The sequence below is a fragment of the Mustela erminea genome, chromosome 6 (assembly GCF_009829155.1).
Source record: "Mustela erminea isolate mMusErm1 chromosome 6, mMusErm1.Pri, whole genome shotgun sequence".
Lineage (NCBI taxonomy): Eukaryota > Metazoa > Chordata > Mammalia > Carnivora > Mustelidae > Mustela > Mustela erminea.
The window spans coordinates 80224103-80241180 of NC_045619.1; the positions used below are offsets into that span (position 1 = coordinate 80224103).

Consider the following 17078-nt stretch of genomic DNA (forward strand, 5'->3'; position numbering starts at 1 on the left):
ATTATATGAATTACTTTCTGCTTACACATTGTTGCATATACACATTTACAAGAGATACATTTGCTAATATAGTAATACATATTTTACCAGAGGTAAGTAGGTTTTTGATTCAGCAAAAACAAGCTGTAATTTTCGTCAATGAAATCTGCTATAAAAATGTCTCCAGTAAATTCTAAATTTCCAGTATATTTGACAGGATGTAATTTTGCTTTGAAGGAGTTACACAGAGAGGAAACCTCTTTACAAATCACATCTGGCTCATTGGCATTTCTTCTTTATGTAATTTCTTTTAGCTCTCCAGCCCAATCATTGCAATTAAAAAATAATCCATGTCTTATAGAACTTTATTTTTCATTGAGTCACCACTATTTATGTGTATTTGAACAAGTTTAGACAGGAAAGATACGAATAAGGAGTCAGCAAGAAGGGCACTTTGCATGGCTGGGTGATACTGCCCAACTACAGAGTCAACCAGATGTATGAAAAGGTGTGTACTAACGCACAGAGGGGCTGGGGTTGATGATAACTTGTGCCAGCTACATTCCATCCTGTTTCCCTGCCTTTTGAAATGATAGGAAAAATATTTTGTTTGTTCTTGGATTTAATTCTGGGCCTTGACTTCTTTTTTCCTGTACAAGCTACAGAAGTCAGGGGGCAGAATATACACTCTAAGCTATCTTTGTGGTTTAACACTGTAATTAAATTTTGGTAGAGTTATACGGCATTTTGAACTCAATTCTTAGAAGGTAAACAAAAGTAGATTTCAAGTAGTGTTGTAAAAATGAATATGATTTTGTGGATGTTTATTTATACCTTGTCTCTATGAGTCAAGTGTGGCCTATTTTTATGGCACATTTAACCTTCATATTCTTTTTTCCCTGCGTGTCATCTCCCCATGAAGCTTGTCTGAATAATATACAATATAATAATTATAGAAAATATTTATTGAGGATATGTTTTGCTGCAGGCACTATGCTAAGTATTTAACATTCTATTTATTTATTCATTTAATCCTGACAACCCTGTAAGGTAGGCACTGTTCTTGGGAGCATAGGTCTCTATCTCCAGAGACCCAGTGTTTAATCATTACACGAGACTACCTCTAGAACAAAGGATACATCAGTGTGCAAATTTCCACATGATTAACCTTACTCCTGTTTTAGGTTATGGTGCTATATTGAGAAAACGAGATTCTGGGCAGTGATTCCACCCTATAGAATTCTCTATAGAGGGTGTAGGAATCATAATTTTAAAAAAAGTAGATGTTAATATTAAAAGCACTTATGAACTATCTTGAAACAATATTAACTTACTATAGTTACATAAATTTTATTTTGAATAATGCATCTTCAAAGGCAGCCTGCTGATTATTGTTCAGTATGGAAAGTTACTCAGGTCACATTTGTACTATTTGTGAAAGTGAGCCATGTCTATAGTAATCTGAAGGCCCTCTGATTTTTGTTATTAGCTACTCTTAATTGCAATTGCTGATTCAGTGGAGAGGAATCCATACCGGATTTTTCCTTAAGCATCTTAGTGTGTGTTCCTTGAACATTATTACTCAGGTCTACCATCCCTTTTATATAAATGGGCTTATTTTTGACCTGTGTGATAACATCATTCCAAATGATGACCTAAAGAATATTTTAAGTATTATAAGAATAATTTAATTAGCCACTGGCAAATAGATAATATGCTTGAATGTAGAACAATTCTATTCCAAAAATTCACACTTATTCTTGTAGTCATTTTTTTGGTAAGTTATCAATTATTAATAATATGGGAGATGGTTTTTCATTGTTATATTTCAAAAGTAGTATTTCAAATCAGGGAGAACATAAAATAACTGGAGGAAAATTTAAATGCTACTCTAAAAATATATTTCCTATTTTATCCATTTCTATACAGTTAGATTAACTTGTCAACAGTTCTCAGGGTTTTAAAAAAGGAAAATCTGATGCAAAAAGTTGAATATGGAAATTATGTGGGAAGCAACACAATTTTCTGTTTTGTTCATACTTTTTGGTTAAAAGAGATTTAGCAAGTATAAAGGGCATTTGTTTTCTTAGCTCTAAGAGATAACGTACAGAAATCATTGGCAAGGTTTCAGATGAAACAAAAGATAGTATTTACAAAGTATGTGTTACTCAGTCAAAAAAGTGCTGTTTTCTTTTGGTGTTGCCCCAGTTAAGGGAAGAGAGATTAGTGTGAAAAACGTATGCTGGAGAAGAAATTTTGCAAAGAAAAGCTTTCTTAAGTTGCAGTGTGATTCTGTGTAGCAGTTTCAACAGTACAACATGCAATTTTGTTCTAGTAAACTTACCTTTTACCAACGTGTAGCTGCTTTAACTCACATGTGTCTGTCAGGAACTATTTCCCTTGCAACTGTGTGGCTGAGTTCTTCCTTGATTCCTGTGACAGATGTCTCTATATTGAAGAAAATGGTTCTTACTTCTATCTCTAATTGTGCCAAGATAACGCTGCTATAACACATGGGCCTTTAATGCTGGGCGTGAGACTAAATTGTCTTTGTATATGAAAATACTAAATGGGGGCACCTGGGTGGCTCAGTCGGTTAAGCGGTTAAGCCTTTGGCTCAGGTCATGATTCTAGGGTCCAGCGGTCAGGTTCCTTGCTCAGTGGACAGCCTCCTTCTCCCTCTCTTCCCTGCTCCTGCTCTCTCTCACTGTCTCTCAAATAAGTAAATAAAATCTTTAAAAAATGAAATGAAAATACTAAATGGAAGAGGGAAGAATATTTATAGAACTTCCCTTCTGAAATCACTCTCCCAGCCCTTTTGATAATTAAGAAGAATAAAGACCCAAGAATTTAAACTCTAGGTTAATTCCATATGCTGTTTCTGTTTTCTAGAGGGGCCATGAAAAACATTTCCACTCTCTTGTATCTGGAGCCAATATATACATAAACAAAGATATAAAAAAGTGAGAAATATGCACCTGAAACTCACATAACATTGTGTATGAACTATAATCAATAAAAAAATTAAAATATATTAAAATCAAGTAATATGTTTATACTAGCTTCTATTTTCCCATTTTATTTATTCCTTTGTGGCACAGTTTGTATGCTTTTTATGGGAAGCATCTTGGGATAATATTTCCCAGCAACTTAACTTTAAAAAGAAAATTAGGGAGACACCACTCTGTGATTAGTAGACCAACAGGTAAAAGGAGAGATTGGGAAATCTGGTCTTCATTTGAGCTTCACAAATACTCCAGTTCTTTTTTTTTTTTTTTTTTAAAGATTTTATTTATTTATTTGACAGAGAGAAATCACAAGTAGTCAGAGAGGTAGGTAGAGAGAGAGGAGGAAGCAGGCTCCCTGCCGAGCAGAGAGCCCGATTCAGGGCTCGATCCCAGAACTCTGGGATCATGACCTGAGCCAAAGGCAGAGGCTTTAACCCATTGAGCCACCCAGGCGCTCCCACAAATACTCCAGTTCTTTGCCTTCCAGACACAGGAGAGGATTGCACTTTTCTGCCGCCCCCCCCCCCCCCCCCGCCGTCCCATCCATATCACTTGCTTTGACCAATTAAAGTGTGAGTGAAAGTGGCATATGTCACAGCTAGGTAGAAACTTTCTTCTTTTTCTTCTTTCTTGTCTTCTTCTTCTTTTCTTTTTTTTAATTTTTAATTTTTTATAAACATATAATATATTTTTATCCCCAGGGGTACAGGTCTGTGAATTGCCAGGTTTACACACTTCACAGCACTCACCAAAGCACATACCCTCCCCAATGTCCATAACCCTATACCCCTTCTCCAAACCCCCCTCCCCCCAGCAACCCTCAGTTTGTTTTGTGAGATTAAGAGTCACTTATGATTTGTCTCCCTCCCAGTCTCATCTTGTCTTCTTCTTAAGTAGGCTCTAGGCTTAGCATGGAGCCCAATGGAGGGCTTGAACCCATGACTATGAATTCAAGAGTCAGGTCTTAACTAACTGAGCGACCCAAGCACACTTAGGTAGCATTTAATTGCCAAAGAGAAGCACTAAAGGGAGCTCTTTTGTCAGTAGCAAAAATGGAAGTCTACATCTAGTTGGAGCCCTCATCATTTAGGGAACCAAGCATAAACCAAGAATTCTTAACAACACCGTGGTCATATAGTGTGAGAAATAATCTTTTGCAAATATTAAGCCCCTGAGATGTGGGGGATTGTTTGAAACTGCATCCTGCTGCGTACAGAAATTGATCCTAGGAGCAGAGTGTTGCCATAACAGAAGGCTGGAATTTTTATCTTAAGGGCTGGACAGCAAATGGCAAACAAAACGAAACAGAACCACTGATGATAGAAGCTGGAAAAATGATAACCCAGTTGTTATAGTGGCAAACATTTGTTAACACTGTGGTCTGCAATTACTTCAATGCTCTAGGAGAACCTGATAATGATTTTTAAAATCATTTAATGGTTTAAAAAATCATTTTTTAAATGATTAATGATTTTTAAAGATTTTATTTATTTTATCAGAGAGATGGAGAGAGACCACAAGTAGACAAAGAGTCAGGCAGAGGGAGAGGGAGAAGCAGGCTCTCTGCCGAGCAGGGAGCCCGAGGCGGGGCTTGATCCCAGGACCCCGGGATCATGACCAAAGCCAAAGGCAGCTGCTCAACCGACTGAGCCATGCACCCCTATATTTTAAAAGCTACTTTATCTAGTGCTATAATGGTTTGGGTGGACATCTCTTCATCATGACTATTGTAATCCTTAACTGTGAGAATGTGAAACAAATGTAGCCACTGCTGTGTGTCCTGTTTTGAAGATCACAGTCATTAGTAAAGTCTAACAAAATTGTTTAGCTTTCACCAGACAAGGGCTAATCAAGAAATAATTATTATCTTAATATACATGGTCTGGGAGTGTCACATGATAATCATCAAACGACAATCAAATATAGTAAAGTAATAAAAAGACCTAAGAATCAGGGGAAAGGTCAGTCAGAAAGGATTTAGCAATAGCTCTCTAGTATCCGAGTACAGGGATGCCTGGTATGATGACTGCAAGTTTCCTTTCTTTGTTCTTCAAAAGGAATGTGTTTTGTTATTCTGTGTGATCCTTTTCAGTTCTGTCATGTTATTTTCTATCATAAGATTAAAATATTGAAGAGAGAGTAATTCTGTTTGCTTTGCTCCAGAGGGCAGAATAGGGACTGCTATAGTTTGAATGTTTGTGTCCTTCCAAAATTCATATTTTGAAACCTTAATGCCCAAATGATGATACTAGAAGGTGAGGTCTTCGGAAGGTGCTTGAGTCATGAGGGTAGATTCTTCATGAATGGGATTAGTGCCTTTATAATAAAGGTTCCAGAGAGATTCCTAGCCCCCCCATCACGTAAAGACAGAGGAAGTATTGGCTGTGAACCAAGAAGAGCACCTCACCAAATGAAACCGTGCTGGTGCCTTGACTTTAAACTTCCCAACCTCCAGAACTGTGAGAGATTCATGTCTGTTCTTTATAAGGCAGCTAGTCTATGGTATCTGTTGTAGCAGCCCAAGCAGACTAGGATATAGGCTAATGAACGTAAGTCACGTGGATGTAGATTTAGATTCATGTCTGAAAGAATTCATGTCTGGAAGAATGGGAGCCTCTCAATGCTAAGTGAACTTACCTGATGAAATGCTGGATTTCCTGTCAGTGGAAGTATTTCAGCAAAAACTACCCTATCCATTAGGGATACAGTAGAAGGATTTTCACATTCAATGAGAAAAAAAAGTAAATCACTTCTCAATTTTCATCCAACTTAAAGATCCTATGACTCTACATGCTTAACTAGAAAAGTATTACTCTTTTTTGGCTTTATAATGAGAGGGTACTAATTTTAATTTACTATGCTCTGTATAATTCCATCATAGTTATGAGGAAAAATTTTACATCAGACAATAATTCATGAAAGGTTCTGGGGGAACTATAGTATGCAAAACTTTTTTTGACTCACTTCCCAAATAATAAATTAGCCTGTGTCTTTTCTCTGGATGAATTTTGTCTTGTAGCCTTCAGCTTTCCTTCCATTTCAACATGTCTTGTGAAACGGTTGTCTAAATTTAATTAAAAACTGCCTCTGTAACTGAGAAAAAGCAGGACATTTCTAGCCTAAATCAGGTAACTGTACCTATTGAACCAGTCACCTTAATTTTAAACACCACACAAAGTTAACAGTCTCCATTTAAGTCTGGCTTCTAAGCAGAGAGATACAAGTTTTCTGCTTCTGGATAAAAAGGTGATTGATGTTGCATTACTGTCTTGTCACATTACTGTCATATTATTTGGAGGTTTTTCATTTAAAAAGTAAATTCTCTGTTTATGCCTGAAAGTTTTAGCTCTTAGGCATCTATTTATATCTGGACATTACACAGTCCCATGCCCCTCCAGACTTAATTGTGCTGAATTAAGAGCAAGTCTGTTTTTATTAACTTATTTAAATCAATACTTATTAAGTGCTGAATGCAATGTGCAATAGCAGTTAGAAGCACAAACTCTAGAGCCAGCTGCCTAACTTTCAATCCCGGCTTTCCTACTTCCTATTGTGTATTAGTCATTATTTTGTTTTAACTGGTGTTATGAGTGCTGTTACTCAGCACCAGGTGCTCTCCGTGGTGCTGAGAATACAATTCTGAAAGAAAATAAGGACTCTTGACAGCATAATTTTCTGTCTGATGAGAAATACAGGGTGTGAGGGGCCAGGCAATGCCAGCTGTGGGTGTGGGTGCTGTGATGTGGGGCTTAGAGAGCTCCAGGGGTGATTTTGTAAAGGAACTAGAGCCTAAGTGTAATCCTAGGATCAGCAGGCCTCAGATGGGAGGAAACATGGTGATTGGATATGGGAGTGAGGCAAAAGGAAAATTCAAGTGTAGCTTTGAGTATTTAGACTTGAGCAACTGAACAGATGGTGATACTGTTCACTGAGATAGGACCTTGTGGTAGGGGAGTAAGTGAGATTTGCATGTTGAGCTTGATACACTAATTGGGATATCTTATAGAATATAGTCAGTGGTATTATAATAGCACTGTATGGTAACAGATGGTAGCTATCCTTGTGGTGGGCATAGAATAATGTTGTGCATTTGCCAAATCACTATGTTGTATACCTGAAACCAATGTAACATTGTGTGTAAACTCTACTTCAACTAGAAGAGAGAGAGAGAGATACTTAGTAGAGAGTTCTTTGTATGGATCTGAACATGAAGACCGAGGGATTGAGATCCAAGACAGAAATATTACTAAAATTTGTGTTTCAATTTATATTTTCACTCTCACCTAGATATTGTTATCTACATGTATCTGGTTATTGAAAGAATGTGAGTTGATGTTGAGTAATAATAAAAGATCTGTGATATAACCTGTAGAGCTCTTTTATCTGGGAACAGGCAGAAGAAGGATCTATAAAGAAGACAGAGAAAGAGAGGACAGGAAGAATGAAAAATAGGGAAAGTATGTATTAGAGAGGCCAGGATAAGATCAAAATACAGAGCATCTATAGGATTTTGCTGGTGACCTCCGCAAGAATGGTTTTCTGGAATGTTTCCAGACCTGTACTGGATTGAGCTGTGATTAGAAGAGGAAGAAGTAGTACAGGGGTTATTGTCAGGAGGCAAGAGAGAAGATTGGAGGGATGTCTATATATTTAGAAATGAATATATTCCTTATGAAAAAAATTAAATATTTGCTGGTTTGCTGTTTATTGGTTTGTCTTGTTCAGAGCATATTCCTTTTTAAAAGAGAGCTCATTTCAAATTATTGTCTGCACAGATATTGAACTAGAGCCTTTTAAATTAAATTAATTCTGTGGTAAAAATTTACCATGTATGTAATTTTCATTCTTTAGTTGAATAAATAGTTCATAAGGTTTTAAATTAAAATTCCTCTAAAATTTTAAAAGAACTGTACTAAAGTCAAAATGATGATTAAATTCTCTACATATTTTTGCCTATATCACAGTTCTTTACTTTGTATTTAAATTCAATTTAGTTAAAATACAATGTATTATTGGTTTTAGAGGTAGAATTTAGTGATTCATCAGTTTCACGTAATACCCAGTTCTCATTACATCAGGTACCTTCCTTAAGTCCCATCACCCAATTACCCCCATCCCCCACCCTCCACTCCTCCAGTAACCCTCAGTCTGTTCCCTAAAGTGAAAGAGTCTCTCGTGGTTTGCCTCCCTCTCTGTTTTTATCTTATTTTATTTTTCCTTCCCTTCCCCTATGTTCATCTGTTTTGTTTCTTAAATTCACATATGAGTTAAATCATATTGCATTTGTCTTTCTCTGACTGACTTATTTCACTTAGCATAATACCCTCTAGTTCCATCCATGTCATTGCACATGGCAAGATTTCATTTTCTTTATGGCTGAGTAATATTCCATTGTATAGAAATATCACATCTTCTTTATCCATTCATCTGTTGATGAACATCTGGGCTCTTTCACTCATTTGAGTATTGGAGACATTGCTGTTATCAACATTGGTGTGCATGTGCCTCTTCAGATTACTACACTTGTATCTTTAGAGTATATAATTAATAGTGCAATTGCTGGGTCATAGGGTAGAATAATTTTAACTTTTTGAGGAACCTCCATGCTGTTTTCCAGAGTGGCTGTACCATCTTGCATTCCCATCAGCAGTGTAAGAGGGTTCCCCTTTTTCCGCATCCTCACCAACATCTGTTGTTTCCTTACTTGTTAATTTTAGCCATTTTGACCAGTGTGAGGTGGTATCTCATTGTGGTTTTGATTTGTATTTCCCTTATTCTGAGTGATGTTGAGCATTTTTTCATGGGTCTGTTGGTCATTTGCATGTCTTCTTTGGAGGGATGTCTGTTCATATCTTCTGCCCATTTCTTGACTGGGTTTTTTTTTTTTGCGTGTATGTGATTTTGGATGCTGAGTTTGATAAGTTCTTTGTAGATATCATAGTTCTTGAGAGCAGGAATAACATCTTACTTATTATTTTCCTAGGACTTAACACAGTATCTGACACACAACAAGCATTAAGTACATTCTTGTTGAATTAATTACTTTGGTGAGGACCTTCAAAACTGGCATACTCCACCATATTTCTGAAAAATTCTTCAGATAAAAGACTTCATTAAAACAATGAAACAGTAATTAAGTATTTTAACTTTATGATCAACTGATGCTTTACAAGAAAATATATAATGCTTATGAGTTATTTTTTTCTGAAAATTTTTAAGAAATATTAATTTCAGTACTTCAAAAATCATTTTGGTTTCAAATCACATGCGTTCTCTGTAACTAGAAAGTCCATTAAAACACTGTGAGCTGTGTAACTGCAGTGACACAATATCAGCCCCAACTGACCATGAAGGTTTTTATCTTAGGATCTTCTCCTTATTTCTTAAAGGTAAGTGAGGTTTAAGGAAAAAGAATTAAATAAGTTGGTCTTAAATTGCTTAATAGGACCTCTCTATGATAGAGCTTATTCCAATTGCTAAGACCTGAAATAGTAACATTGAGCCCAAGAGTAATCCTTGGATTTATGAATTTTTGAAAGAAAATTGCCCTTCAATAAAGGCTTAGAAAGACTGTATAGTTTTTCTTTGTAACAAGAATTGGTTGGATAGTTATTCCTCTTTAGTCTTAAATCTGCTGGTTGAATGGAGTACTCCCGTGAGCCATACAGCCTAAGTCATACTTATTAAGTTTCTAAAGTGTAGGTCATGATTCCAAAAAACTCCCTTGAGTTTGCACATAATAGTATAAATGTACAAAATTAAACTGGAAACAATAAATTCTAGAGGAAAGTAGGCAGCATTTAACCAAGTATAGTGACTTCGACTCATTTGTGAGAATCTCTGCCTGTCTTCATTTTTTCTCATGAAGCATGGGCCCCCCCTCCATCTCTAGTAGACTAAAAATGCAAGTCTTCCATAGTAACAAAACTCCAGATATCCTACAACTTGATCTGTTAGAAAGCCCAGACATTGGGTCCCTGGGTGGCTCAGTTGGTTAAGTTATCTGCCTGTGGGTCAGGTCATGATCTCAAGGTCCTGTGACTGAGTCCTGTGTTGGGCTCCCTGCTTGGTGGGGAGTCTGCTTCTCTCTCTGCCTCTGTCCGTCCCTCCTGCTTGTGATCTCTCTCTCTCTCTCTCTCTCACTTTCTCAAATAAATATAAAACCTTAAAAAAAATAAAAAAGAAAAAAGCCCAGACATTTTCATTCTTGCAGTTTCCTCACATCTTCCAGGATCCATTGGTGGTGTACTGTGAAGTATTCGTCTTCATTCTGCAAATATTTATAAAGTGGCCACAATGCATAAATAAATGCATTGTGAATAAAATGCTGCTACGATCATGTATTTTGATGGCATAGAAATCCTCCTTTAAAAAAAGTGTTTTTGTGTGTGTGCTTTGATCAAAACCTACCTAGTAGAATTAAGAATTTTATTCAGGTCATAATTATATCAGAATAGCTATCATTCTTTACTTAAATCACTCTAGTTAAAATTGGCTATCACCTTTTTGCATAATGACTGAGGAGCAACAAAGTCTCAGTATCACCAAGGTGTAGCTGGTTGTTTAGAACCCATGATTCACTGTGGTTCATATCTGCTTCCGAGATTGGCTACCCACAAACTTAAATTTGTGGTACACTCGTCACTGTTGGAAGCTCACATCTGATTGGTTTTTGAACCAGAATTGCCAATAAATAATACTCTCATGATCTCTGCAGGACAATTCTGTCACCATAATCAAGTGGAAGTGAGTCATTGTTTATTTTGTGAGCCATTGATCAAAATGAAGGGAGATGAAGACTCCAGGAGAGGGCTCATCCAAGACAAGTTGAGGATTGTGACAGTTCTCATGAATGTGTGGTTTCTTTCAGGGACCAGACCACTACTGCTGTTGGTATCCCTGTCTACTATAAACTCCACCAGCAGTGCTGGTTCCATAATGCCAGCTCTTACTTTCAGAATATCCTGTTCTTACCTTCTCCCCCCAACCCCCGCCACCCCTGGCCAAAGACCCTTGTACTTTCTCTCTTTTTAGAAGAAGGGATGGATTGAAGATTGAAATGTTTTGATGTTTGTTTTTAGTGCCCAAAAGAAGCTATAAAACTCAACATCTAAAAAACAAATAATCCAATTAAAAAATGGACAGATGACATGAATAGACATTTTTCTAAAGAAGACATCCAGAAGGCCAACAGACACATAAAAAGATGCTCAACATCACTCTCATCAGGGAAATACAAATCAAAATTACGTAGCAAACTGAATCCAATAATACATTTTAAAAAATCATTCACCACAACCAAGTGGGATTTATTCCTGGGATGCAAGGGTGGTTCAATATTTGCAAAGCCATCCATGTGATATATCACATCAACAAAAAAGGATAAAAAACAATCATCTCAATCGATGCAGAAAAAACATTTGGCAAAGTACAACATCCAGTCAGGATAAAAACACTCAAAGTAGGTTTAGAGGGAACATGCATCAACATAATAAAGGCTATATATATATATATATATATATATATATATATGCCCACAGCTAACATCATACACATTGGTATAAAACTGAGAACTTTTCCCCCAAGGTTAGGAACAAAACAAAGGTGTCCTCTCTCACCACTTTCATTCAACATAGTACTGGAACAAAATTTTCAGTTGAAACTAATATATGGACAGTGTTCATTTAGAGTCAGAATGACTCTTGTATTTCTTAAGCCACATGTCAGAAAATGGAACAGAGTCCTCAAGAGGTAAAATAGGAATTTATAGGTAGGAGACGTGTGTTACATAAAATATATATTATTGACTGAGTGTTGTCTGCCGAAAATTCATATGTTAAAACCTAATCCCCATTGTAATGCTGTTTGGAGGGGGTGCCTTTGAGAGGTGGTTAGGTCATGAGAGTGGAGCTCCCATATTGATGCTCTTACAAAAGATGCAACGAAGAGCTCCTTCACCCCTTCCACCCTATAAGGACACAGTGAGAAGACAGCTGGCAGTGAACCAGAAAGCAGGCTCTCACCAGATACTGAATCTTCTGGTGCCTTGATCTTGGATTTCCAAGACTCCAGAACTGAGAGAAATAAAAGTCTGTTGTTTATAAGGTACCCAGTCTGTGGCATTTTATTATAGCAGCCCAAACAGCCTAAGACAGCACTTTCAGCAAAAATAATACTTTAAATATTCTACTGATTTGATCTACAAATCTAATATTTTATTTTGAAATGTTTCCAACTTACAAAGATGTTGTAAGACTAGTACAAAGAATTCCCATAGACCTTTTATCTATGTTCCCCAACTGACAAATTTTTAAGACATTTGCTTTAGTCATTCTCTCTCTCTCTCTCTCTCATTTACTATACAGTTAGATAAGTATAGTGTATCAATATTAATTTCCTGATTCTGATAATTGGTCTGTAGTCATGTGAGATAATGCCCTTCTTTTAGGAAAGAATAAAGATTTCATTGTATCCCCTAACTCTTTTTTTTAGGAAAGAGTAAATACTTTGTTGTATTTTCTAAAAAAAGGACATTTTGTTACATAAACAGTCCAATTGTCACAATCAGGAGATTAATATTGCTATAATACTTTTTTTAAAAAGATTTTATTTATTTATTTGACAGATCACAAGCAGGCAGAGAGGCAGTCAGAGAGAGAAGAGGAAGCAGGCTCCCTGCTGAGCAGAGAGCCCGATGCAGGACTCCATCCCAGGACCCTGAGATCATGACCTGAGCTGAAGGCAGAGGCTTTAACCCACTGAGCCACCCAGGCATCCATTATTGCTATAATACTTTAATTCACAGCCTTATTCAAAGCTTGTTCATTGTCTCAAAATGTTCTTAATGGGACAAATAACAAAAAAGACAAAAAATAAAAATAATTTTGTTTTGTTTTGTTTTCATCTGATTCAGTACTCAGAAGCATTTGTGTTTGGTTTTGAGGCTTCTTTAATCTAGAACAGAAAACTTACCTTTCATGAAGGCCTTTTCAAGATATGTAGTCTTTTGCAGGTACTAAAATAAACTCTTTTCATTCAATGATGAAGATTTATTAAAACTCTTCCAAGATTTCATGAGCCTTAGACAACACATCATATAGGATGAATATTTTCCTATAATACAGGCATTTAGGAACTGAAGATATTCTTAGCATAACACATTTTCAATTTGACTCAGTGAACTTTTGAAAAGTAAATGTTGCGCTCTCCCAGTCTTCTTTAAACCTGTCCTTCTATTTGTTTTATGTAGTTCAGAATCAGAAATACTCTAAACCAGCATTCAGTAAGCTCCAAAAATAGACTCCACTGGGCTAGAATTGCAGAGGATGGAGTAAACCTGTGTCATGGTCCCAGCTCCCAAGAACCATGCAAATGAGTTGGGCAAGTTAAACTCACATAAATACAATGAATGGCAGATATCCTGGGATGGTTCGTGAACAAAGATTAAATTGTCTCCTACTGACCATGAGTTCCATGTGGAAATGGGACATTTCCAAAGAGGATTAGGGTAGTCATGGAAGCATTCATGGAGGAAGTTGGATTTCAAGGCCCTTGAAGGAAGGAGAGGCCAAAAAGAACCACAGAGAAGCAGAACCAGGACCCTCAGGAGACGGCAGGTCCAGCAAGAAGCAACAAGAGTACTCTTACAGGAAGACTCCAACAGCTTGTGTTTTCAGGTCCAGTGGGTACCTGACAACAAGAAATCCCTTTCCTAGATATTAAGCATCTTACCACAGGGCTGAGTTTCAAAGCGGGAATTGCCCACAGTTCTTAGAGTCACTGGGGTTCTGAGCAAGTGGGTTACACATAAGGACTTACCTGCTTTTGAGGTAACTGCCAAAAGCCTGCTGATCATAACCAGGCTCAGACTCAGAACTAAACAAGTGATAGTGTCCGCTGAATGGGATTCAGCTAGAACTGAGGCAAAGATACATTAAGTCCCCTTATCTCCAACAAGAAACAAAAATTGACAGGTTAGGTTCTTCTTTCCAGCCATGCCCCAATAAAGTCTGCATTTTCGTGGTTTTCTTACCACACTTTCTATGATGACTTGTAGGAAGAGATGATGTTTTGTTTTGCTCAGTATTCCCAGGTATTAGTAGCTATTTAGTAAGTATTTAATAAATATTTGTTCAATTGCTGGTGCCAGAGTAAATGAGTATAATCTTTGAACAAAAAGAAATTGAGAATACATAAATATCATAAGCACACAGATATTCTATATACAGGTCTGTAATCTTCTACTATCTCCTCACATCAGTCATCTGAACAATTTTGGGGACTTCTTACCTTTTTCTATTTGTTGCTCTGCCTGATTCTTTGTGGTTCAGGCCACCTTATTTCTGGTTATAATGGAGTCCTTTGTGAATATGGTGCAATGCTAGAGTTATCTTTCCAGGATAGGTCTGAGTTGCTGACATACTATGGTGATCAATCCAGGATTGATTCCACTCTCCAAGTACCTATTACTCTACCCAAAGTATTAGATACGAACAATATGGGAGCCTAACCTAATGTAAGGATTAGCACTAGCTTCGAGTCCTTTCTCTGTGATACTCAGCCATATTATTTTTCAGTCATTGCCTCACTATTGAAATAACCCTATGATTCTATTCCATAATGACTACTGTTTATTGAGTACTCTCTGTGTGCTGAGGACTGGGCCCTTCACAGTCCTTGTTTTATTTAATCCATACCGCCAAGGTAATCATTATTATCTGCATTTTAGAGATGAAAGCCTGTGGCTGAAAGCAATTGCATAGCTGGTGAACAACAGAGCTGGAATTTGGTGGGTGGGGGGCAGGCTGATTTCAGAGCCTGCACCATACTGCACAGAGTGACCTCATTTATTCCAAGATTTTAAGACACATAATACATTTAACAATGATTAGTTTTATTTCTCACATATATATTTGCTGTAATCCTTTTTCCGCCTTGCAAATGGATTTGGGTTGACTAAAGAAAGACATAAAGTGCAAAAATCCTTTGACTATAACTACTTATGTTCTAATATCCTTATATTATTGGCAAAGAAATTGAAACAAAGTCAGTTCAGTGACCTACCCAAGGTCACAAAATTAATTAATGTCTCTATGGCAATGAATGCTCAGGGCTTTTGGCTCCTGGTTTAATATTCTTTCTACTGTATACATTGCCTCTCTATATTCTTTTTAAAAAATCAATATAATTCAAACTAAAAGAATTTGCTGATGATTGGATATGTTGAGATAACAGCTCTTGTAAGCCAATAGCAATGATCAGAACATTCTGTGTAGTTTAAATTGATGTAATTGTATATCATTTTCTCTCAATTACAGGAATTAGGCAAGAAAAAGATGTACAGTATATAGTTTAATATGCCAATAAAGCATGATGTATTAACAGAACCTTCACTTAAGTTCTCATATGAAAAGCCAGTTGCTATTTTTCTTGTTTTATCTTCAGAAATTTCAAGGACTTGATTTCTTTAAAACATATTTGCAAGCTGAGAATAAAGATTACAGTTGATGTCCTAAAAGCTGGCACTAACAACCACAACAAAACCCCAGCGTTTTACCTGGGGACACTAGAACTGAAAAAAAATATTAAATATTACAGTTAGTCAAAGAAGGACTCTACTCCTGGGAAAACAGTGAGTTCAACATTCTTGCAGAAAATATCTGTCAGAGAGAGAATATTCCAGCATTGATTGTAAGAATAGATTAGGTGATACCTAAAGTCTTTGCATTCGAAAATTCTGTGATTCTGGATAGACTATTTTCTTGTCTAAGGTTATCTATGTGTTTGGACAAGGCATGAATTGCTCAGAATAATGAATAAAGCAACTCAAATTAACATCCTAAGGAAATGTAAGTTTGAGCATGCTGATTTTATGGAATGCTATCCAGACATTAGGAGCTGTGCTTTGGCAGGATATTTAATGACATGAGAGATGGAAGAAAAAAATACATTGATCTAAGTAACTTTGGGAAACAGTGTTTTGACTGGGAGTTGAAAGACTGAAAACAAAGGCAACGAGACATAAACAATTGTATTGTAGTTGGTAAAATTATTTCTCAGGAGGCTATAGGTTAGCAATTCTGAGTCTACTTTATATATATATATATATACTGGGTTGATCAATGAATAAATGAATGCACGGGGGAGTGGAAGCCAGGTTTCTCACTGTGGGAAGGGAGGACACAGATAACCAGGGAGGTGGGGCTAGCTTCAGTGAACAATGTGGTAGTAGATTAGAGTCAGAAATATCAACATAAACTCATGTTTAGCTTAAGATGGAGACAAATGGGTATTAACATAATTTTAGATATTGCATATATGTAGGTTGGAATACATACACATATTTCCTAGTTTTGTGTGTTGAGAAGGCTTAGAATGACAGTGTGGTAGTGGGAGCCCAAATCTTGGTTTCTAATGTTGTTCTTCAATAAAAGGAACCAGGGTACTTGGGACAGATAACTGATTCTAGGTCTGGGACAAAGAATAGAGAAAATGATCCTGGGATATGTTGTTATACCAGAAAGTAAAGAAGTGTTCAAAAACCAAATGATGGCAGCATGTCACTCAATAGTCAACTTGAAAGAGCGCCCAGTGGTCAAACTTTGAATAATTTGGTCAGCAACAAAATAAATGAAAAAGTACTAGATTATAACTCATAGTATCAAATAAATATCCATGAGTCCACCCTGAGAGAAGGAAATGACTGAATAGAGAAGAAGAAAGAAAGCTCCTGTAGAAGAATTCTAAATAATTTATATAGATACTCCTCTCTTCAAGATAGTGAAACTCAACTCCTTAACTCCTCATTTCTTGAGGAAGAATATGGACTAAATTTTGTGACTTTCTCTCAAAGAATAGGAAGTAATACAATAGTATGGAAAGGAGGTTAAAAAAAAAAAGGAACATTATATTGGAGAAATCTGGCAAATGTCCTTCCAGCTGTGTGTTCAAACTTAACATCATCAGTGATAAATCATGTTGCTAGCATGTAGATTAAGACCCCATACATCTATAAAATGCTATTATTATATGAACATTTTATATCTACTTGGGCTCAATTTATGAAATACTGTATTCTCAATACATTGGGAA

At 36.5% G+C, this 17078-nt stretch overlaps 1 protein-coding gene across 3 annotated transcripts in view; it reads left to right on the top strand.

The window, feature by feature from the left end:
* Positions 1–17078, top strand: part of TMEM117 (transmembrane protein 117) — a 492194-nt gene that overhangs the window by 313207 nt on the left and 161909 nt on the right. The window lies entirely within an intron of this gene.